Consider the following 24,490-nt stretch of genomic DNA (forward strand, 5'->3'; position numbering starts at 1 on the left):
ATATATTTGGTCATGATAACCAGATTTATCTTTGGAAACTATTGAATTTCATGCATAGTTGATCTCAGAATTTAAAAAGTGGTCTTGGCCATGCATAGATTGAGAGAAGCAAAGATTCTGGCAGGTTATATGGTCCCCTGGGGCTCAGCAGCTGCTTGCCCTGTTTTTTGGTAGCAAAATCCAATTTTCACTCTGCCCACATGGAAGACAGCAGGGACCACACTAGTTCACAGAATTTTGACTTCCTCATTTGTGAAACGTGACCAAACACATCAATTTCAGTGGCAGGCAGGAGATTAGAAGAATATCAGATAAAGTTGAACAAATTGCAATCATCAAACACAAACTGCCACAAAAGTGCCAGATCAGAATCAGGGACAGATCTCAGGTTAGGGAACCAGAATGTACATAGAATGTGATTTGGAAGAAGCTCTCACTTTTTCAAGTGATATCTAGTCTACAACTGCGCAGATTTAAATGGTTTTTGATTTATTTTCTGTTAGAACACAACTCATATCATTCAACTAACCTATATAGATAACTTCAGAGGCCCTCCTCTCTGTGGACCATAGGATGAAATTTAAATTCTTAGCTTGTTATATGAGGCACTCCATAATTAAGCTTCGGCCTCTCCCTACAATGTGATTACCCATAGTTACTTTCTCAAGCCTTCTACAGAATCACTCACCATATTCTATGAAAAGCCAGCTCACCTACTCCCCTCTGGACCTAGCTATATAAAACAATTTATCAAATTTCTTCTCTGATTTCCTGGTCAAGATTGGAAATATTTCTGTTTTCTCTCTGTATCTCTCTCCCTTAAAGAATCTTGTTTGTATTCTTCCTATGGTACTTACTAATTTCTGTTTTGAATGACAGTCATTTAATTACCTACTTAATATCCTTATCTTGCTATCTAAGCACAAGGTGTGCTTCACTTGTGCATTCTCCTGGCATCTAACACAGATGCTTGCATATATTTAACAGGTGAAAAAAACATATTTGACAAAAGAATAGGTGAGTAAATGAATGCAAGAAAGACATGCAACAATTTGATTTCTAAATGTTGTCCTACCACTAACTTAATATCACAGCACCTCTATTTACTTAAATGAACAATACAAATTAAGATTATCTTATTAACTTGGATGCCTTATATAACAAAATCCAAATGATTAACTCAAGATGGATTAAAAACTTAAACCTAAGACCTGAAACCATAAAAACCCTAGAAGAAATCCTAGGCAATACCATTCAGGACATACACATAGGCAAAGACTTAATGACCAAAACACCAAAAGCAATGGCAACAAAAGCCAAAATTGACAAATGGGATCCGATTAAACTAAAGAGCTTCTGCACAACAAAAGAAACTGTCATCAGAGTGAACAGACAACTTGCAGAATGGGAGAAAATTTTTGCAATCTATCCATCTGACAAAGGACTAATATCCAGAATCTACAAAGAGCTTAAACAAATTTAAAAGAAAAAAACAAAGAACCCCATCAAAAAGTGGGCAAAGGATATGAACAGAAACTTCTCAAAGAAAGACATTTATGTGGCCCACAAATGTATGAAAAAAAGCTTGTCATCACTGATCATTAGAGAAATGCAAATCAAAACCACAGTGAGATACCATCTCACGCCAGTTAGAATGGCAGTCAGGAAACAACAGATGCTGGAAAGGATGTAGAGAAATAGGAACACTTTTACTCTGTTGGTGGAAGTGCAAATTAGTTCAACCATTGTGGAAGACAGTGTGGCAATTCTTCAAGAATCTAGAACCAGAAATACCATTTGACCCAGCAATCCCATTACTGGGTATATACCCAAAGGATTATAAATCATTCTACTATAAAGACACATGAACATGTATGTTTATTATGGCACTGTTCACAATAGCAAAGACTTGGAACCAACCCAAATATCCATCAATGATAGACTGGTTAAAGAAAATGTGGCACATATGCACCATGGAATAGTATGCAGCTGTCAAAATCGTTGAGTTCATGTCCTTTGCAGGTACATAGATGAAGCTGGAAACCATCATTCTCAGTAAACCAACACAAAAACGGAAAACCAAACACCACTTGTTCTCACTCATAAGTGAGAGTTGAACAATGCGAACACATGGACCCAGGAAGGGGAACATCACACACCAGGGCGTGTCAGGGAGTGGGGAGCTAGGGGAGGGATAGCATTAGGAGAAATACCTAATGTAGATGACTGGTTGATGGGTACAGCAAACCACCATGGCACGTGTATACCTATGTAAAAAACCTGCACATTCTGCACATGTATCCCAGAACTTAAAGTATAAAAAAAAAAAAAAAAATTAATGGAGGTGGGGCCAATTAAAAAAAAGGTTGATATAAATGCAGGAACAATAGACTACCTCATACCACATACAAAAATCAATGTCAGATGGTGTATTAGTTCGTTCTCTCATTGCTATAGGAAAATACCCAAGACTGGGTAATTTATAAAGGAAAGAGGTTTAATTGACTCAGAGTTCTGCACTGCTGCAGAGGCCTCAGGAATCTTACAATCATGGCGGAAGGGGAAGCAAACACTTCCTTCTTCACGTGGTGGCAGGAGAGAGAAATGCAGAGTGAAGGGAGGAATGTCCCTTATAAAATCATCAGATCTCATGAGAACGCACTCACTATCACAAGAACAGCATGGGGGAACTGCCCCCATGATCTAATCACCTCCCATGAGGTCCCTCCCTCAACATGTGGGGATTACAGTTTGGATTACAATTCAAGATGAGATTTGGGTGGGGACACAGGGCTAGACCGTATCAGATGGATTAAAGACTTAAATGTCAAACAAAGGCTTTAAATAGAAAACATAGGTGTTATTCAATTAGAGAAAACCACTCTAAACATCACATGGAACCAAAAAGGAGTCCAAACAGCCAAAGTAATCCTAAGCAAAAATAACAAAGCCAGAGGTATCACACTACCTGGATTTGAAGTATACTATAAATCCACAGTAACCAAAACGGCTTGGGACTGATACAAAAGAGGACACATAGACCAATGAAACAGATTAGGAAACTCAGAAACAAAGCTGCACACTTAAAACCATCTGATCTGCTACAAGACTGACAAGAGCAAGTTATGGGGAAAGGACTCCATATTCAGTAAATGATATTGGAATAACTGGCTAGCCATATGCCGAAGATTGAAGCTCAACCCCTGCGTTTCACAATATATAAAAATGAACACAAAATGGGTTAAATATTTAAATGTAAGACCTCAAATTATAAAAATCCTGGAAGACAACTGAGGAAATACTCTTCTTGATACTGGCCTTGGCAAATTTTTGCCTAAGTCCCCAAAAGCAACTGTGACAAAAACAAATTGACAAGAAAGACTTAATTAAACTAAAGAGCTTCTACACATCAAAACAAACTATCAACAAAGCAAACAGACAACCTACAGAATGGTAGAAGGTATTTGCAAACTATGCATCTGACAAAGGCCTAATATCCAGAATCTATGGGGAACTTAAATCAACAAGCGAAAACAAGTAACTACATTTTAAAATTGGTAGAGAATATGAACAGACATTTCTCAAAAAAAGACATACAAGCAACCAACAAACATATGAAAAACTACTCATCATCACTAATCCTCAGAGAAGTACAAATCAAGATACTATCTTACACCAGTCAGGATGGCTGTTCTTAAAAAGTCAAAACATAATAGATGCTGGTGAGGCTGTAGAGAAAAGGGAACACTTATACACTGCTTGTGGGAATTTAAATTAGTTCAGTCCCTGTGGAAAGCAGTTTAGAGATTTCTCAGATAACTTCAAACAGAACTACCATTTGGCCCACCAATCCTGTTACTGAGTATATATCCAAAAGAAAATAAATTATTTTACCAAAAGGACACATGCACTTGTATGATCATCATTGCACTATTCACAACAGCAAAGACACGGAATCAACCCAGTCATCCATCAATGGTAGAATGGATAAAGGACATGTGGTACATATACACCATGGACTACTACACAGATACAAGAAAGAATAAAATAATGTCTTTTGTGGCAACATGGATGGAGACGGAGGCCACTATCCTAAGAGAATCAATGCAGGAAAAGAAAACTAAACATTGTGTATTATCATTTATAAGTGGGAGCTAAACACTGAGCACATATGGACACAAATATGATAGATGCTGTGGACTACTAGAGGATAGGGAGTAGGGGAGAAATAGATTTTTAAAAGCTCCCTTTCAGGTACTATGCTAACTATCTGGGTGACAGGGTCCATACTCCAAACCTCAGCATCATGTGGTACTGCCATGTAACAAATTTGCACATGTATCCACTGTGTCTAAAATAAAAGTTGAAATAAAACAAAATTTGAAAACAAATAGTAATATAATCCAAGTGTTAGAGAGGATATGAATTGATTTGATCTCCTATACAATTTCTCTGAAATGTACAATTTTGTGCCACCACTTTGAAAAATATGTTTTGGTTTTATCTAGAAAGTTGAACATTCCTGTATGCTTTGTCCCAGAAATCTCATTCTTAGGTATTTACCCAAGGTAAAAGAAAAAAAAAAGATTTAATGAAAAAATTTCAAGATCATAGAAGATAATAAAACTTTATTCCATACCTCAGGAAAAAAAAGAGAAGATAATAAAAAAGACTCAAAAGTATCAATATTAGAACAGATATAGCTTAAAACAGAATCAAAATAAAAAAGCATTAGCTTGAGGAAAAAAAGTCATGCAAAAATAGTGGAAAAATTACAAAGGGATTGAAATTATTACAGAGAAAATGATATTTATGTCAAAAAGACAAAGGATACCCAACTTTCACATGATTGGTTTCTTAAAAACAGAGAATGGAATAAATGATACAGAATATACATTCAAATATATAATGAAAAAAACTTTTTCAAGATATAAAAAACCTGCATGTGAAGTTTGAAAAAATGCACTGTGTTTTCAGAAACTGATACAGACCTATAAATCCAAGAAATACCCATTGAACTTCAAGAATTAATCCAACAAAAGAATAAACTGATAACTTACATTGAGTCTATTTAAATAGAGAACCAAGACTAAAAACAACATGAGAATTGTGGGTACAAAAAAAAGTAAAACATTATAAACTCTAACAATATTAGAAATATAAATATCAGAAAGTGGGAAATTAATGTTTTTAGTTAGAAAATCAAGAGGAAATGTAATTATATTCATTTCCTCATTTTCAAAGAAAAACTTCATTGATATTGATAAAAGTAGATACCTTAAAAATACAGATTTATGTATATTATTTATGATTATTGTGCTAACTACAATATAGCTTAAGATTGTATTATGAATTTTCAAAATTTTCTACAGGTAAAGCAAAAGTGCACACACATACACACACACTCATACACATGTGCACAGCAATAACAACATCAAAAGAAGCAACAAAATGATAGCAGATCTCTTCTCTCCCTCTCTCTTTATCTCTCTTTATATAAACATATGGAATATATTTATTTATACATTTTTTTCTGGAAAGGCTAAAACAACATACTTCACAAAGTAGATACTCACAAAACTGAAATATGTCAGTCGTGCTTCAGAGCCATTGAACTTGTTGCCCAAATGCTTCTTGGAGCTCTCAACTGCACTTCCCACCCGACACCACTGACCTCTCCATTCTCTGAGGTCCTTGTGGTTCTATTGTCTGTGATATCACTCTTTGAATACAATCCCGGAGACAAAGAGAAGCTAATAATTGGAAGGGATGTTAATGTCAGGGCAAAGTCACCTTGCCCCTCTGATTCAATTTCTTCTGTTATGAGACGCCTAACTTGATTCCTTCATTGTCTCTAGGGTATGTATCTATTTCCTACCTAGTTAGGTACTTGTGAAAAACTTCAACTCTAGTCTTGGACACCTTTTTCTCATTAAGTGCCAAGCTCTATACCTTTCTTGCTCATAGTAAGGACTCCTCCCTCCGGTCTCTCTCCTGCCGTCCACGTCGCCGCGGTTGCCTCCACCACCTCCGCTGTGGCAGTGGCTGCTGGGGTGGTGGCCCGGCATTGTGGCCCCTGGACTCCCTGCCAGTGACATGGCAGAGCTGGGCGGCTTGCAGCCAGGAGACAATTCTCCCAGGAACCCAGCGGCCTGGCGGGAGAGGGGTGGGGAGGGCTGGACTGCCGTGCCCTTCCAGGGAGGGACTCCCTTGGTACGCTGACCTCTGGTACCCAGCGGTGCCCGCACTGTGCTCGTGGATCGTGGATCTGAGCCCGGCATCTTGGACTCTGTGGCCTTTGGGCGGATCTTCAGGCCAGACAACTTCATCTTCGGTCAGAGTGGTGCAGCGAACAACTGGGCCAAGGCACAGCCCACTACTACTACAGAAGGCACAGAGCTGGTGGAGTCAGTAATGGACGTTGCCAGGAAGGAGGCTAAGAGCTGTGAGTGCCTGGAGGTTTTCCAGCTGACCCACTCCCTGGGTGGGGGGACTGGGTGTGGGATGGATACCCTTCTCATCAGCAAGGTCTGGGAGGAGTACCCAGACAAATCATGAACACATTCAGCATTCTGCCCTAGCCCAAGGTGTTGAACACAATGGTGGTGGTCCCACATGAATGAGGTCCAGCTGCTTGTTCTTGCCATCCAACAACAAGACGTAGACAGACTGGGAAAGAAAGAAGTTTATTTCTGCAACCAGTTACAGGGAGAAAGTCAGAGTAAGTCACCAGAACAACTCGAAGTTACAAGTTTTTCTCCAGTGTTTACATACATTTTAAGCTCCATGCCTATGTGTAGGAGTGTACCTGCAAGCAGAAGTGTTTCATTCAATCTATACCTAATCTTTAGGGTCTGAAAATGTTTCTCTAGAGCCTTGGAAACTTTCTTAATCTTAAGTGGGCCCTGGTAGGAGGTGTATGTATAAGAATTGCTTTTATTATTCTATCAGACTTTAGGAACTAAGAAAATTCAGGTGCGGGTCTTAATGGGTTTGTTTTTGCATTGCAACCTTTGTACTCAGGGGCCAGTTTCTCCAGTTCTTTAATGCTGAACGTGTGCATTTGTCAGAACTATAGTAAAAGATTAGTGAAAACTGGCTGCTAATGGAAACCTGGCCTGCCACCCTCTCTGTCCACCAGCTCATAAAAAACACAGACAAAACACAGACATTTTACATTGATAATGAAGCTCTCTATGATATCTGCTTCAGAACTCTAAAGCTGCCCACACCCACCTATGGTGACCTGAACCACCTGGTTTCTCCCACCAGGAGTGGGGTCACCCCCTGCCTGTACTTCCCCAGCCAGCTAAATGCTGACTTACAGAAACTGGCTGAGAATGTGGTCTCCTTTCCCTGCCTGTACTTCTTCATGCCTGGCTTTACCCTGCTGACCCGCAAGGGCAGCCACCATTACTGGGCCCTGATGGTGGCTGTGCTCACCCAGCAGATGTTTCACGCCAAAAACATGATGGCTTCTTGCAACCCTCACCATTGTTGCTACTTAATGATGGCTGCCATTTTCAGGGTCCTCATGTCCATGAAAGAGATGGACGAGCAAATGCTTAACATTCAAAAAAACAGAGCAGCTATGTTGCTGATTGGCTCCCCTACAATGTGAAATCGGTTGTCTGTGACATCCCACCCCACCCGAGGGCTAAAAATGTCTGCCACCTTTATGGTCAGCAACACAGCCATCCAGGGGAAAAAAAAAAATCATTCTGCCATGATTTAATGAATAAAGGATTAAATATTAGAAAGTTTAGAGATGGTCTGTATTGGGTTTTTTTCTGCCAAACATTCTGCTAATCACTTAACATGTGTTGAATGATTTAATCTTCATAGCAATCCTATTGCTAGTTTATACTTGAACCAAAGCATAAAGGGACTAATAAACATGCCCAAGTTAGGATTTGAACCCAGGCAGTCTAGTTCCTGATTACTATGCTGCACCACAGAGGCAAATGAGTAGCATGTATTTTCCTGAGTCTTAATTGACTCCTGACATACGTTCAAAGACTTAGGATACGTGGTTCACTTCCTTCAGCATGCCAAGCTGTACCTGCACCAGGGAACTTCACATTCTTTCAGCAGGTGGAGAGGAAGCCCCAGGGGTGGAAAGATGTCCTGTGAAGTAGAGGAGGATTTGCAATCCCAGGCATCAATACTTGCTGCATTAACAGCTTCTCGGAAAGCCAGGTCCACATGAGGCATAACCAAACAGGTGTGATACTTGACCCTTTGCCAATTTGTTCTTCATCTGCAGACACCTCGGGAAAGAAATGCTTCTCAATCACTAACCACAGGAAGGTTAGGGAGAAGGTCTAGGAGCAGGAAACCCTCGGGCAAGTCCCAGTTTTGAGAAAGTAGCCCAGGCAATGGCTTACCCTTTACATGTGTTTACGTCTAACCAGTGAATTGCGGCATTTGGGCTCTCCTAAAGCTTTGGCAGTTCTAGGAGTCATCATTACGGCTGTAGAAATGTGTTCATGTCTTTGAGACTTTTTAGTTTTCTTTTCACTTAAAATAAACCTAACATCACTCATTCATCACTTAATCTCCGTCAGTGCCCTGACATGTGAACACTGATGCTTTCATACTCCTAGATCTATTACAACACTTACCATATTATGCTATAATCTTGGCTCTCCATCTGTCTCCCCTCTAGACTGTGTGCTCCTAGAGTGAGGGAATAACCTGTTAGTCATGTCTGCATGACCTGTGTCTGAAAGAAGAATGTCCGACACCAAGCAGATATCAATGCTCTGGTGAAATGAGTAAAAGACAAATCAGCTGTCCAGTAAAACAACAAATTTATCCAATGAAACTGAATCAAAGGGAAATGTTGAACTTTCTGACTGGAAAGCATATCTCCCAGTCCATGACCTAAGCATCATTTCCAAAGTCTAGGCCCCGACTGGACCTTCAACTTATGCAAGTGCAATTGTAAGTCAACAAGAATATGGATTACTTTCTGTGGCATTCAGATCAACATTTTAATTAGTATTCAAGATACTGATGCAACTTTATTTCATGTATGGCATGTAAAATGGCACAATATATATTTTATGTATTTACTAAAAACATAAATAAAAACAACTTATACAGGAATAATCACTTTGACATTTAGGGATGTCGCCTTCCTACTATCATTCTCATTCTCATATGCATGTGTACAAATAGCTAGCTAGCTAGAGATATAGGTATAGACAGAGAGATGATAGATTATAGATAGATATGTAGATGGATAGATAGATTGATAGACAGACAGATAGATATGACTTCGAAAAGATTTTCATGTTTCATCCCCAGAAACTGTGCATATGTTACCTTACATGGTCAAAGAGGTGGTGCAGATATGAGTGAGAGTCTGACTTGGAAAGATAATTCTGGACTGGGTGTGGCTCACCCCTATAATCCTAGCACTTTGGGAGACCGAGGTGAGTGGATCACTTGAGGTCAGGAGTTCAAGACCAGCGTGGCTAACATGGTGAAACCTTGTCTCTACTAAAAATACAAAAATTGGCTGGACTTGGTGGTACATGCCTGTAATCTCAGCTACTCAGGAGGCCAAGGCAGGAGAATCTCTTGAACCCAGGAGGCGGAGATTGCAGTGAGCCGAGATCACACAACTGCACTCCAGCCTGGGGGACAGCGGGAGACTCAGTCAAAAAGGAAGAGAAAGGGAGGGCAGGATGGAGGAAGTGAGGAAGGAAGGAAAGAAAAGAAAATCCTGGATTGCATTGGGTAGGCTCAATCTAATCACAAGGGTCCTTAAAAGAGGCAGGCAGAAGGGTCAAAATCACAGACGGGGATGCAAAGACAGAAGTAGAGTTTAGACTGACGCTAACAGGGTCATGAATTAAGGGATGAGGGAAGCCACTAGAAGCTGGGAAAGGCAAGGGACAGATTCTCCTCTAGAGGCTTTGTCAGGCAGGCAGCCTTGCCAATGTATTTGGACTTCTGACTTCTAGAACTGTCATGTAATAAATTTATGTTATCTTGAGCCAGTAGTCTCTGATAATTTTTAAAATAGCAACAGAAATTTAATATAGATAGATGCATTTGATTCCCAGACCTGCCACAACAAATTACCATTAACTGGGTGGCTTAAAACAACAAAATGTATTCTGTCACCATTCTAGAGTCCAGAAGTTCAAAATGAAATGTTGGCAGAATTCTTCCTTGCCTCTCACTAGCTTCTGATGGTTGCCAGAAATCCTTGGCACTCCTTGGCTTATAGACACATCACTTCTGTCTCTGTCTCTGTCATCACATGGCATTCTCCCTGTGGTTATGTATCTTCACATGGCCTTCTTAAAGGGATACCAGTCATTTTATTTAGGGCCCACCCTAATCCAGTATGATCTGATCTTAACTAATTATATCCACAAAGACCCTATTTCAAAATAAAATCACATTCTGAAGTTCCAAGTAAACATGAATTGGGGGCAGAAGGGTTGGCGGGGGGAAGGGGAGCACTATACAACCCAGTAAAGAGAGAGAGAAGGAAAGATTCTTTGATGATACCATTTTTATTATTGCTTGATATTTTGTTGTACGTTTATAGCAGAATTTACTATTTTGATTCATTTCACCAGTAACACATTGTTATACTTACATAAGCATCAATTATTTCACTAGAAGAATTGTCCTCATTTCTGAATGCCACATTCTGCATGAGATATTGACAAACTGGCACTTACTTCAGGAAGGACAAAGCAAGATAGAGAGAATGGACTCCAAACCATTTCCTGTGAAGAACCACTGAAGGAACGGAATGAGAAATCAAAAAAGAGAAGCCTGAGGACATTCATGGAGGATATGTTAAAAGACTTACATGTACCACTACATTGAAGATAAATTAATTTTATTCCATTTTTCCTTAGAGCGTTGAACTAAGGCAAATGGATCAGAAACCATCCCAAAGGAAAAAGTGCTAAAATACTGGTTTCTCCAGGGTTTCCTTTCTTTCTCAGATCTTGGGCCTGAAATTTTTCACAATCTTAGTAGCATTCCAAAGCCTTCAAACAGTGTTCCTTAAAAATATTTTTATCAGAAACTATGAATGGTATGAAATTTTATAAACTGTTAAGAACTGCTAAGGGTCTAAAATATTTCCCTACTTACAAATCAAGATGTTATCCTGTTACAGCTTTACAGATAGTGTGAAAGATATGAGACTCTTGGGTCTAATACAAAGGATGACCTGTTACTCAAGCAATGGCAGTATAGCCAGAGTGTCATTATTTTCTTGCTCAGTTCTTAAGTCTCAATTATCACAGGGTGACGTGAAAAGCACCAGGTGATGCCTGCATAAGAGGCGGTTCGATCATAGGAAAGAAACTCTGAGTTTTGGAAACTCAAATCTTTTTTAGGGTTCTCTAAACAAACCTGCCTAACCTTTGTCCTAGAAGGAGACATTATTAATATAGGAAGAGCCTTGAAAAGGTGGTTCAAAACAAAAGCCGTTAGTATCATTTCTTACAAGATAGGTAGAAATGCAAGAGATCCATAGAGAATTGTCTGTCAACAAGATCTACTCTTCCTTCATTTCTGTACCATCTTGGTGTCTACTTAATTTCCCCCATGAGCTCATCACTGCTTCAGCTACTTTGATTAATCTGACTGACTGGGGTGAGGTCAACTCCATTCAATTTGTCTCACACAGTATTTAATTAAGAGTACTATTAACAGGACTCCAATTAGCAAGATGAGGTCAATCTGGAGTATTAACCTCAACGATGTCTCCTCCCTCCCTATCCCCACAATCCAGAACTCAACCACCTAAACAAATTCCATAAAACATTAGAATCTATCTTTAAAAATCAGCTTGCTTTCTCCTTAAGTTTTTGTACTGACATTGCTACTTGGCCTTAGCTAGTAATCTATGATTAGTGATTACACAGATTCTGCTTTGGTCTGAAAGGTGGAAGCCTAAGGCAATCCCATCATCCATAACAACCTTGACTAATGAATTGGCATTGACCTGAATGCCTTTCCATTTCATATTTGGTGTCATTGATCACTTTACCTAAAGTTAAGAAAAAACTTCATACCAAATTTTTAAATGGATGATGCTCATTATGGAATAGCCTACTTATTTTTTTGCAGGATCTACAAAAACAATAAGCCAGTTATTCTTCCAGAAAGCTTCTTCAAGTAGCCAAAGGAATCCTCATTTTGCAGAGATCTCTGAAGTCATCTAAGGTTTAAATGATTTACTGGTAGAAATCATTTTGTTAAACAATTTCAGGTCACTTATGGCCACCCCTGTAAGGGGCAATTACTGTGCCTTTAGGATGGAGGCAAGATCTTTTTTGGCTTTTTGCAAGTACAATCTCAAGGGTAGACACTGTGCCCACAGAAAATGAAATGTTACTGTTTCTCCCTACAGGTCCATGTGGGTGTCAGGCAGGTGGTGGGAGGGGGAGCACCAAGAAGAATCGCTAATGAATGCTGGACTTAATATTATACCTAGGTGACGAGATGATCTGTGCAGCAAACCACCATGGCACACATTTACCTCTGTAACAAACCTGCACATCCTGCACATGTACCCCTGAACTTAAAATAAAATTTGAAGAAAAAAAGTATTATTTAAAATTGTTGTGACCCGCCAAGTGGGATTTTTATTGGTCAGGAGCACAGGTTGGTGCCTCTAACATAGCATTTCGCTTTTAGGATTCTAAGTTTAGTTAATTTTTTTCTTTCTGAGGCATTGCCTGAAGAGAGTCAGCCCAACCTGTTCTGTTTGTTCATGCCACCAGTGTCCTCCCCATGGAATAACTCATCATTGGACAGGGAGGACAACTAGAAATATTGACAATATTTTTCAGTGAGAGTACAGAAGTTGGGGACACGCATTGCTGTTTCTGCTAGACTTATCAGACCATACCTGGTAAGGGGCACTAGACCTAACAGTCAGCGAAATTCAAGACGCTCACAACAATTTGGGATATCAACACACCAAAAGAAAGTTTTAGTAGTGTTTTTGAAAGAGAAAAGGATTATTAACATCCCAACCTTCCTCATATGTCCCTGGGTCTAAGGTATTCCCTCTTTAGGAATTAGGGTAGTTGCTTTTTCTTCACTTCCACAAAATTGATGTATACCATTCCAGTAGCTACAGCTGTACGTTTTTATTCTACTTATTCCTTACTTACACTCTGACTTTTTTCTGGAAGGATCAGGAATAAGAGGAACATGACATTTTCATAAAACTTAACCATAATTAAGGTTGAATATCCTATCTCCTCTTTTGACTGGACTGCAATTCAGAGAATGTATTAGTCAAGTGGTCTAGGGCTCTGTTCAGGGAAAGAAAGTTGCAACATGCTCAAGAATCATCAAGATGGATTTCTCAATTTTCAAAAGAGACCTATGTAACTTCCCACCTTTTTCATCTTGACCAGGAAGCAGGCTGTAGGAGATGGCACCTTTCTTGGGATAGCCACACTTAATGGCCAAACTGCCTTACTCAGGTGTGTAGACCAGATGAAGTTGAGATAGTCTCAGAAACCTTTTTGAGTCAAGTTTTGGGGGAGCCTTTCCAACATTTAATAATACCAGGTGTATTACCATACAGTGGATGGTAAGAAGTATGGAAGTTCCATGAAATAACTTGACAGATTTTTGAGTGGGTTTTGAGATAAAGGGTGGGCCAGGTGCTGTGTGGCTCATGCCTGTAATTCCAGCACTTTGGAAGGCTAAGGCAGAAGGATCACTGAAGGCCAGGAGTTCAAGACTAGCCTGGGCAACATAGTGAGATTTCTGTCTCTACAAAAAAAAAAAAAAAAAGCTAGGCTTGGGGGTACATCTGTAGTCCCAGGAGGGTCAAGGCTGCCATGAGCTATGATCGGGCCACTGCAGGTCAACCTGGGTGACACAGCAAGACCCTGTCTCAAAAAACTAATAATAATAATAAATAAAAATCATAATAATAAATAAAAATTAAAAAGACATACCATTTTCAGACTATAAATGGATCAGAAAGCCAAATATGTGGCATAGATTAGTTTTAAGGACCACAGTGGTGCCCGGGTGCAATAGCTTATGCCTATAATCCCAGCAGGTTGGGAGACTGAGGTGGGTGGATCAGCTGAGGTCAGGAGTTTGAGACGAGCCTGGCCAACATGGTGAAACTCCATCTCTACTAAAAACACAAAAAATTAGCTGAGTATTGTGGTGGGTGACAGTAATCCCAGCTACTCGGGATCCTGAGGCAGGAGAATCACTTGAACCCAGGAGGCAGAAGTTGCAGTGAGCCCTGAGCCGAGATGGCACCATTGCACTCCAGCCCGGGCAATGAGAGTAAAACTCTGTGTCAAAAAAAAAAAAAAGCCACAATGATGAGGCTAGAATTGGCTAGTATTATGGCACAACACTTCAATCAGAAAAAGTATCAGCAGTGGAAAGGCATCACCAGTAGTCCTGAGAGGGTGAAAGGTTGATTGCTTTAGGCAGTCAATGAGCCAAGAACAAGAAAGGCTCCCCTACCTAGCATGTGACAAGTGAGTCAACTATGTTGATCTTTGGGGAAACCTCCCATCTTCCTCTTCTCTTTTCAACAAAGTAATTTTTTATTGAGCAAAAGCTCCTGTTCTTGCTTCTGAAGCTTGTACAGATAGTTTTAGACTTTTAAGTACTTCAACCTAGCCTTTATGGTCCCCACTATAGGAATCTGCACAATCTATCTTTGAAATGCTGTGTCAATGTCACAAACAAATTGATTATCCATCCCTCTTGATTACAGAGAAGAAATTTTTTAAAAAGATGAGGACCAGGACATTCTCTAATCTCCAGGTCACAAAATGAATTATGTTATCAAGAATTTATTGACAGGCTTTTTTTCCCTCAAATCTCTCTCTTTCATCTCTTTTAGTAGGAATTAAATCAGATCAATTTGTTTATTTAAGGTGTATTATTTAACTTAATATTATTGAGTGCCTGTTCTTTCATAGGCACTTTGTTAAGTATTAGGAAAATCAACCAAAAAAAAAATTGCTATGCTTTACAAGATAGTTGACTATTAGGGAGAGATAATACAGCTCAATGTGGTCTATGAAAATATGGAATTCTCATGTGTTGCAAGAACAGACAAGTGAGCATTCAGCCTGTTCTGGAAAGTAAAGAGGCTCATGGAAAATGTATCAGAAAAAAAAAATTCCCCTGAACTGAATTTTGAAAAATAAGAAGGAGTTGGCAAGAAAAAATGCTGGGTTTGTTTCTTGTATTTGTTTCTTTTTAGGTGGAAAGACAAAGGAGGTGCTGAGATGGAATAATACAAGAAAAAGGAGGAGAGAGCAAGAAACCACCTTGGTCTACAGAGTGTGTATAATAAGGAGTGAGTTTGGGGAGCATAAAGTGTAAAGCAGAGGGTGGATGAGCAGGGGACTGGGAAGGTAGAGTAGGAGGTAATAAAGGATTCTGTCACGTGTAGACTTTATTTCACTTTATTCTACTTTACTCTTCATTCTACTGTACTATGCTGTTAGACTTTATTCTACTGGTGATGAAGACCGATACATTGTTTTACAGGAGAGTTACAGTGCTTCTTTGCATGTAAAGTAATCCTCCAGGATGGTCAAGTGAAGAACATATTGATAGATGGAGAGAGACTCATAACAAATGGCATTTAAGTAACAGACACAGTAAACACTGAGGCTTAAGGAGGCTAGGCTTTAAACCTATTTAGGAGAAAGAATCAACAGAGCCTCTAAGCGAAGAGAATAAGAGAGAAAGAAGAGGCAAGCAGGATGCCTAGTTTCCTAGCTTAGGTAACAGGTCTAACAGTATGGGTTGCAATGGCACTTCCTGAGATAGAGAAAACACGGTGCAGTGGTTTTGAAGGTTTTTGACAAGCTGAAGTGGACATGCTAAGTGTAGATATTTAACCTGTGTCTAAAAGTCAATTTGAAAGTTAGCACATATCTGACAAGCAAACCCTGGGGTCTAGATGAGAATATTTATGAAAAATATAATTAAGAAGGTCTCAAGAGGAAAACTCTGAAGATCATCAACTCATAAGATTCTGGGGGCAGCAGTAGGGAGGGAACTGAAGGAGACTGGAGGACACAGATGAAAACCTTGGAGGAAGTTCTGCCATGAGAGCCCTTAATCAAGAAGAGGACTGAAAACTGTATATTGGGTTTAGCAACATAAAGATCATGGTGACCTGAAGGAGAGCAGAGCTGTCGGAAGGTGAGAGCAGACACTAACTGTAGTGAATTGTCAATGCTATTATTCAGCACATATTGAATATGTTCTTTGCCATTAGGAAAACTTCATTATATAATGTTGATTCTTTGTAAAAATTAAAGGTAAATTCCTTGGGCAGAGGTTTTGCAGAGTATGCTCATTAAAGGAGTGACCTTATTAAAAAGAAAACAGGAGATGTTTAATTCACTTATGTTGTAATTTTTCTTTTCCTTTTTATTTTTGAGAAAAGGTCTCACTCACTCTGTTACCCAGGCTAAAGTGCAGTGACTCAATCAAGGCTCAATGTAAACTCAACCTCCCAGGCTCCAGTGATCCTCCAGAGTAGCTGGGACCACAGATGTGCACCACCACACTGGGCTAATTTTTGTATTTTTAATAGAGATGGGACTTTGCCATGTTGCCCAGGCTGGTCTCAAACTCCTGAGCTCAAGTGATCCACCAGTCTCAGCATCCTGAAGTGCTAGAATAACAGGCAGGAGCCACGGAGCCCAGTTGATGTTATATATTTCTTGGCAAGCATGCAGAACTTTCAGAGAGAAGCCATGTGTTGAGAATACTGAGGAAGTAGCAAAATGTCATCTAATAATGGAGGTGAAACAGTGGTCAGCTCATGATCCAGACTTTGCCAGTTTTATTAGAGAAGAAAAAGGAGATGGCTTAGAAGTCTACAGCTGAGGCAGACAGTGGCACGCCTTATTTCAACAAAGATAAACTGTAAGGTTGAACACATTCTCACAGTCTCACATCATCCTTTTTTTTTTTTTATGGTCACGTTTCAAAAAATACTTCATGAAAGTCTGGAAGAAAATAGGAAATGTCATTCCTGGTGAGTTCCAGTTAAAATGAGCAGGAGAAAAATACTGCCTCAAGTAATTAAGTTTTATACTCAACTCAGGCTGTAACATCTGTTACCTCACTGTCTCCTGGGTCTGATGTGTTGATCAGGAGTGTTGTGGTGAGAAATTGGGTGGAGAGCTTTCCTTCATGAAACAGCCAAGAGCAGGGCAAGAGCATGGGCTCTTAATGAACCCCACCTTGTATAAGTTCTTTACCATTTGAAAGTTAGTTTACTTTTCTGAGTGGCATGAGTTTGGGTGTTTTTTTTTTCCTTTTTCTTTCTTTTTGTTTTTGAAATGGGTCTCCCTCTGTCACCCAGCCTGGAATACAGTGGCATGATCTTGGCTTACTGCAACCTCTGTCTCCCGGGTTCAAGTAATTCTCCTGCCTCGGCCTCCTGAGTAGCTGGGATTACAGGCACCCGCCACCACGCCCAGCTAATTTTTGTATTTTTAGTAGAGACAGGGTTTCACCATGTTGACCAGTCTGATCTCGAACCCCTAACCTTGAGATCTGCCCGCCTAAGGCCTCCCAAACTGCTGGGATTACAGGCCTGAGCCACCATGCCCGGTCGAGTTTTGTTTTTTAAAAGAAAGTAGCAATACTTTCTCAAAAGATTATTGAAAGGATTAAATTACTGTTTAAAATACTCAAATGAGCCTATGAAATTCTTAAAATATTAGACAACAAATATTAGACAAACAGAAATTTTTGTATTCCTTCTTCTTTCCTTCTTTCTTTTATGCTTCAGTCTCTCCTTCCTTTCTTCTCTCCTTCCTTTCACCTCAGTAAATATCTGTTCTTTCACATAAAGAGCCTGACTTTGCAGGAGTCTAAGTACTACCTTCCCAGAAATTTAGATTGTTTGAATGACAACAATATCCCTCAGAAAATGAGTGCTAATTTGAAAGTGTTCAGTCATAAAAAGGAATGAGATTATGTCTTTGCGGGGGCATGGATGAAGCTGGAAGCCATCATCCTCAGCAAACTAACACAGGAACAGAAAACCAAACACCACATGTTCTTACTCATCAAAGGGAGTTGAGCAATGAGAACACATGGACCCAGGGAGGGGAACACCACACACCAGGGCCTGTTGTGGGGTGGGGGGTGGGGGGTGAGGGAAGGGAACTTAGAGGATGGGTCAATAGGTGCAGCAAACCACCATGGCACACATAGACCTATGTAACAAACCTGCATGTTCTGCACATGTATCCCAGAACTTAAAGTAAAATATACATAAATACATACAAACAACAAAAAAGGACATGTTCTTAGAGGCAGGAAGGCCTCCAAAAGCCCAGGAGTTCCTCTAAGCAGATTGACTTTTACCAGGGGCTTGATTACATCAACAAAATTTTTCCAAGTTAGAAAATGACTCAGCTTCTGCGAGGGCCATATGCACAGTTTTCCACCTCATTAACAAAAGGTTTATTCCTTATAAACCCTAAAAGCAAGAATAGCTCTTTCCCAAGAAAACAGCCTCTCCTCTCTCCAGTCATTGACATTGGATTGAACATCACCACACAAACTGTAAACATCACTTTCCCATGCCAACGACCCTCAACTTCAGACCTGGCAGAATAAAAAGTGTGTCTTTTTGACATCCCAGCTATCTGGTATTTTCTGGACATCAAGGTGTAAACTATAACTTTGAAAGTTACAACTATTTCACTTTTAGATGTGGCTTATCCAAAGAATGTCAAGTAAGGAAAACTAAACTGATCTCTGGCAAGTTAAAATGTATGTCAAAACTCTTTTCATTACACTCAGAAGGATGTTATCTCTATGTTTGGATAACATCTAATGTTTGCAGATGCTAACTTGCCAAATAGATGAATCCAGACTTTTCCAAGACCCAGGTTATACTTCATATCAAAACGGGCTGTCATTCAAAATTTCTCCTAGTCAGTCAAATTGACATAAGAAATTAATTATAACAGCCCATAACCCAGTAATCATTTTGATACAGGTAATTAGGCTATTTCTCCTATTTGTAACCAGCAGGAAAGAAACAGATGAGCTTATTACTGGTTGGGCCAAAGAATTGACGGAAAAAGTATGGCTCCAGGATTGGCAGGCAGTTGGCAATAGAAGTATCAGGGAAGACAAGAAGAGCGTGAAATTGTTGAGAGTAACAGTTGCAGATCCCTATTGACTTCACTACATTTAAAAAGAGAGAGACAGGTCTCTTGAGCAAAGTAAAAGAGGTAGTGGGGCGTCTTTCCAAACAGATCCCTTTTATCTCATCCCTTTCTTCCAATAATAGTGCTTGGAATTGGTTTTAAGTTTATGAGTAAACAGGGAAATCATTTTCTTCCTAGGCAAACTATTAGGTGTTCCTATGAAGTGATAAACAGACACACACACACACTTACATGCACACACGCACGTGCCCAAAAGAAGCCTCTAGCCTATTTGGATGTCACAGATGAATAATTTTCCTAAATATATGGTTCTTCGTTACTACATGTTGGTGTCCCTTGTATGAAACGACAGAGTTGTCTTCTGCTGTTTCTTCTGAGGAGGTATCTCAAGGCAACTAAGGTTTCACTTGAAAAAAAAAAAAGGCTATTTTTTATGTCAGTCACCAGGAAAATAATGGATCCTTGACTAGAAAGAAATAAAGGTGAAGACCAAGGCATAGGTAGGCAGGGAAAAGATGTGCTTATTCTCCTCAAGGTCTTACTTTCCTGGGTCTTCCTTAGGGGAGAAAATCAAATTGATATCAAGTTGTGTAGATGCAGGAGATGTACCCTGGAGCTTTGCATCGTAAGAGTGGTGTACACAAGTGATGTTTATAACATGACTGGGTTTTCATTTAGAAAGACAGATTCCCCGCAGTATGGGAACTTCATTGGAGAGCCAACAGAAAGAACTGAACTGGAGTAAAGACAAAGGAATGAGTAGATTTCTGAAGTGTACGTGAGTGAGAATTACGTGAAACAGGTTACAGACTTGGGAAGACACAAGAAGCTTAGTTTGGGGTATGCTGAGCTGGAATTCCCTGTGTAACCTACAAGTGGGGATTCAGGCAATTAAATATTTGGTCTTGAGGCAAAGAAGAAAAACCTGGGCTAGGGATACGGATATGGCACCTCCAGTGTACAGAAAGAATTGAAACAATGGAATGGAAGTGGAGTGACAAGAAAAGAGGGCCAGGACAGAATGCTTGGAAACACTGAGCAATGGGTAAGAACAGAGGAACATGAACCCACAATAGCTTGCAAAAATAAAATGACCAGACAGAAACATGAACACACAGTGAATGCATAAGGCCTCTGCTAAGAACTGAGAAGGAGGTTGGATTTTGATCAACACAAAAGAGAGGGTGTCTTAGGAGAATCTAAACCTAAATTGAGCTTCTCTGCAGGGAAATAGGACTAAGAAAGCATGAGCCAGAGACAAGAGGGACATTAGATGAAGTGTTAGACCAGAGGGTGTTGTTGGAGAGGGATTTCTAGTGGAGACCAGACGTGGAAGTAGGCGTCTGCACACATAGAGCCAAGGAGAGAGATGACACCAAAGAATAGTCCAGAAATGAAACTATACATGTTCTAAATTCTACATAAAGTTTGCTACGTGCACTTTTTTTTCCCCCATCCTAATCCAACTTGGTTCATAGTGACAATCAGATCCCTTAACTAGATTCTGCCACATGATATCTCTCTCAAGTCAACTTATGTTACTGCAGCATCCTCGGAGACAGACTAAGGTCAATTGTGTCTGACCTACATCTGAAGCAAAGGAAGCTTAAGACAGTGAAACCACTTGCTCAGACAGCATAAGGAGCATGCAGATGGGCTTTGAGTGAAGTTTTGCTCCTCCTCTGCCTTGGACACCTGAAGCTATTTTTCTCTGCAAGTTAAGTCTCTCAGGTCCCAGATACTTCCCTCATGGTCCCAAGACAGCTTTATAGAATCCCCAGGATAAGCCATGCACAGTGGCTCATAACTGTAATCCCAGCACTTCTGGAGGCCACTGCGGGTGGATCACTTGAGCCCAGGAGTTCAAGATCAACCTGGGTAACAAGGTGAAATCCCATCTCTACAAAAAAAATCCAGGCGTGGTGATGCACACATGTAGTTCCAGCTACTCAGGAGGCTGAGGTGGGAGGATTGCTTAAGCCTGGGAGGTTGAGGGTACAGTGAGCCTTGATTGTGCTACTGCACACCAGCCTGGGTAAAAATCTGAGAACTTGTCTCAAAAAAAAAAAAAGAAAAATCTCCAGGATATTTTTTTCACCTTCTCTGCCATGGGGGCTCCTATTTTCTTTTCTCCTGTATTCATGGACCTTTTGCTTGTAACAAAGAGGACAGAATTGATTCTCATTCTTCCTCTCAATAGCAGGGAATTCATGAATTCTCTCAGAGCTTCCAGAAGCCAAGAAAATGAAGTGGGGTACTCATTCACAAAGCAGCATCAGAGCCCAAACAGAGTTAATCTTGGCCTTCACTTCTCAATGCCACCAAGGCAATATAAATGCTCACAGGGGCCACAATTAGGAAGAGCAGATGAAGTTCTGACAGTGGTATCTCAGGCTTCAGCAAGCCAGGGGAAAAATGCTTGCCACAGGCTGCTAACCAGCAGAATCATGGAGTTGTAAAATATCAAAACAATGGCAGTGCCATCACGGGTCTGTGGGTACTATCACCATATTGTCCCCATGGAAGTTCTAGATCTAGGGATGGCAATTAAATCCAAGGGTCAGCAGTAAGTTAGCAAGGAAGCCAGAAATAAAACATAGGTTACTGAACAAAGAGATCCAGAGCTCTCTTTGTAATTCCATTCTTAGGCACATTGTACCTGGTATACAGATAATTTTAGACTATGTTAAAGTGTTTCCAAGTTCCTGGACAATATGACATTCATCTTCAGTGAAGCCATGGCTCTCATATAACCCAACCCCAAGCATGAGAGGAGAGGATTTATATGTCTTCATAAATATGTAGAGGAAAAAGACTAATTTTCCTTTACCAAAGGACACTTTACTGAAGGTATTTGGACAGCAAGTTCTTCACTCAAGGATCCTAGGCAGTTCTGAAAGCACATATACTCTCAGCCTCCTGACATCCCAATGTATTATCACCCAAATCTGCACCAGCAGCACAGAAGCCACTGGGAGGATTAAGTTTGAATGTGGAGTAATGAGCTTTGGAGTCAGGGCCCTGCAATCTAATTGCTAATTCCCAGTGTGGCTACAGAGAATTCTACATCTCTCTCTTCTGAATAGATTCATTGGTGAAACAAATATAAAATCATTTATTGATCAGACACAAGGAATCAGGCCAGATAAACTTTTGTCCTGGTAATGTGATAATGTCTCAATTTCCACAGGCCTGGATACTTACTTCTATGTGTATTTCAGGAAAATGGAAACTTGAGCGAGGGAAAGGAATGAATTTGCTGACACAGCCCCTGTTGGGACATCTTGATGTTAATCCTCTAAGGTCATTTCTGCATCTTCATAATTCTAATATGCTCTGAAAGCATCCCTACTTCACTCTACCCCAAGCTTTTACCAGTCAACTCTCAGGTGGTGAGGACAGGCATGCTGATATTCTGATGGAAGAGACCCAGTCAGACCAGGGAGAATTGCCAAGTCCACAACCATGTCTAGAAGTAAAGTGACCATCTCTTTCTTCTTTTCCAGGGGCATTCCCAATTTTCAAACTAAAAAGTCTCCATCATGGGAACTTTCTCAGTGTCAGAAAAAATGGAAATAATTGGTCACTATTATTGTATTAGTCTGCTCTCACACTGCTATAGAGAACTACCTGAGACTGGGTAATTTATGAAGAAAAGACGTTAACTAACTCACAGTTCTGCAGGCTTAGCAGGAAGCATGGCTAGGAGGCCTCAGAAAACATAATCATGGCAGGAAGTGAAGAGGAAGCAGGCACCTTCTTCACATGGTGGCAGGAGAGAGAGAAGGAGAAAGTGCCACACACTTTTAAACCATCATATCTTATGAGAACTCACTCACTATCATGATAAGAGCAAGGGAGAAATCTGTCCCCATGATTCAATCACCTCCCATCAGGTCCCTTCTCTAATTAGACAAGATATTTGGGCAGAGACACAAATTCAAATCATATCATTTTGTCCCTGTCCCCTCCCAAATCTCATGTCCATCTTTCAAAATACAATCCTGTCTTCCCAACAGTCCCCCAAAGTCTTAACTCATTTCAGCATTAACTCAAAAGTCCAAGTTCAAAGTCTCATCTGAGACAATGCACGTCTTTTATGCCTATAAACCTGTAAAATAAAAAGCAAGCTAGTTAGTTTCTAGATACAGTGGGAGTACATGCATTGGGTACATTCTCCCCTTCCAAAAGGAAGAAATAGGCCAAAACAAAGGGGCTACAGGCCCCATGTAAGTCTGAAACCCAGCAGGGCAGTCATTAAATCTTAAAGCTCCAAAATAATCTCCTTTGACTCCATGTCTCACATCCAGGGCATGCTGATACAAGATGTGGGTTCCCAAGGCCTTGGCCAGCTCTACCTCTGTGGCTCTGCAGGGTACAGCCCCTTTGGTTGCTTTCACAGGCTGGCATTAAGTGTCTGTAGCTTTTCTAGGAGCACAGTGCAAGCTGTTAGTGGATATATTTTACCATTCTACAGTCTGGAAGACAGCAGCCATCTTCTCACAACTACACTAGGCAGTTCCCCAATGAGTACTCTGTGAGCACTCCAACACCACATTTTCCCTTTGCACTGCTCTAGTAGAGGTTCTCCATGAGGGCTCCAACCCAGTGGCAGACTTCTGCCTGGACATCCAAGCATTTCCATACATCCTCAGAAATCTAGTCAGAGATTCCCAAATCTTAACCTTGCCTTCTCTGCACCCACAGGCTCAACACCATGTGGAAGAGGCCAAGGCTTGGAGCTTGAACACTTTGAAGCCACAGCCCAAGCTAAACCTTGGCCCCTTTTAGCCACAGCTGGAGCTAAAGATGAAAATCAAGATGGGATATCAGAGAACAAGAGAGTGTATGTGACTCCCCAAGGTCAGAGAGAGATTCCATTTTGAGGTCAAAAACAGATATCTGGGTTCAGTGAATGTCCTGGGTTCTGTTTAGGGAATTAGCAATTATTTTCCCTTAGGTGATGATAATCACAGGAGGTGGTGCTGATTGCAGTTGCAGCTAGGAGGGTGGTGGTAGGGGCCAGAGTATGGAAGAATCAGTTAGAAGTGGTCCTTCCTTGACAACTTTCTCCACATTCTCCCATTCTTCCTCTTGTTTTCCCCATCTCTTCCTTTCTTTTTTACCTCTTCTTCCTCTTCAGTCTCCTCCTCATCCTTTTCCTCCTCCTTTTCTTCTCTTTCTCCCGCTTCTCCTCCTCCTTCTTTTTCTTCATCACCACCACCAGCTCCAGATAGTCTCAGGTCCACCTTCTTTACTTCAACCCTGCCTCACTGCCCCCACCC

At 40.4% G+C, this 24,490-nt stretch overlaps 1 pseudogene; it reads left to right on the plus strand.

Annotated features, from left to right (window-relative positions):
- LOC117062869 overlaps window positions 1-7,735 on the plus strand; it is a 41,256-nt pseudogene extending 33,521 nt beyond the window's left edge.
- Window positions 7,736-24,490: the final 16,755 nt, after the last annotated feature.

This window comes from Trachypithecus francoisi, unplaced genomic scaffold (assembly GCF_009764315.1).
Source record: "Trachypithecus francoisi isolate TF-2019V2 unplaced genomic scaffold, Tfra_2.0 Lachesis_group17, whole genome shotgun sequence".
In the NCBI taxonomy this organism is placed as follows: Eukaryota; Metazoa; Chordata; class Mammalia; order Primates; family Cercopithecidae; genus Trachypithecus; species Trachypithecus francoisi.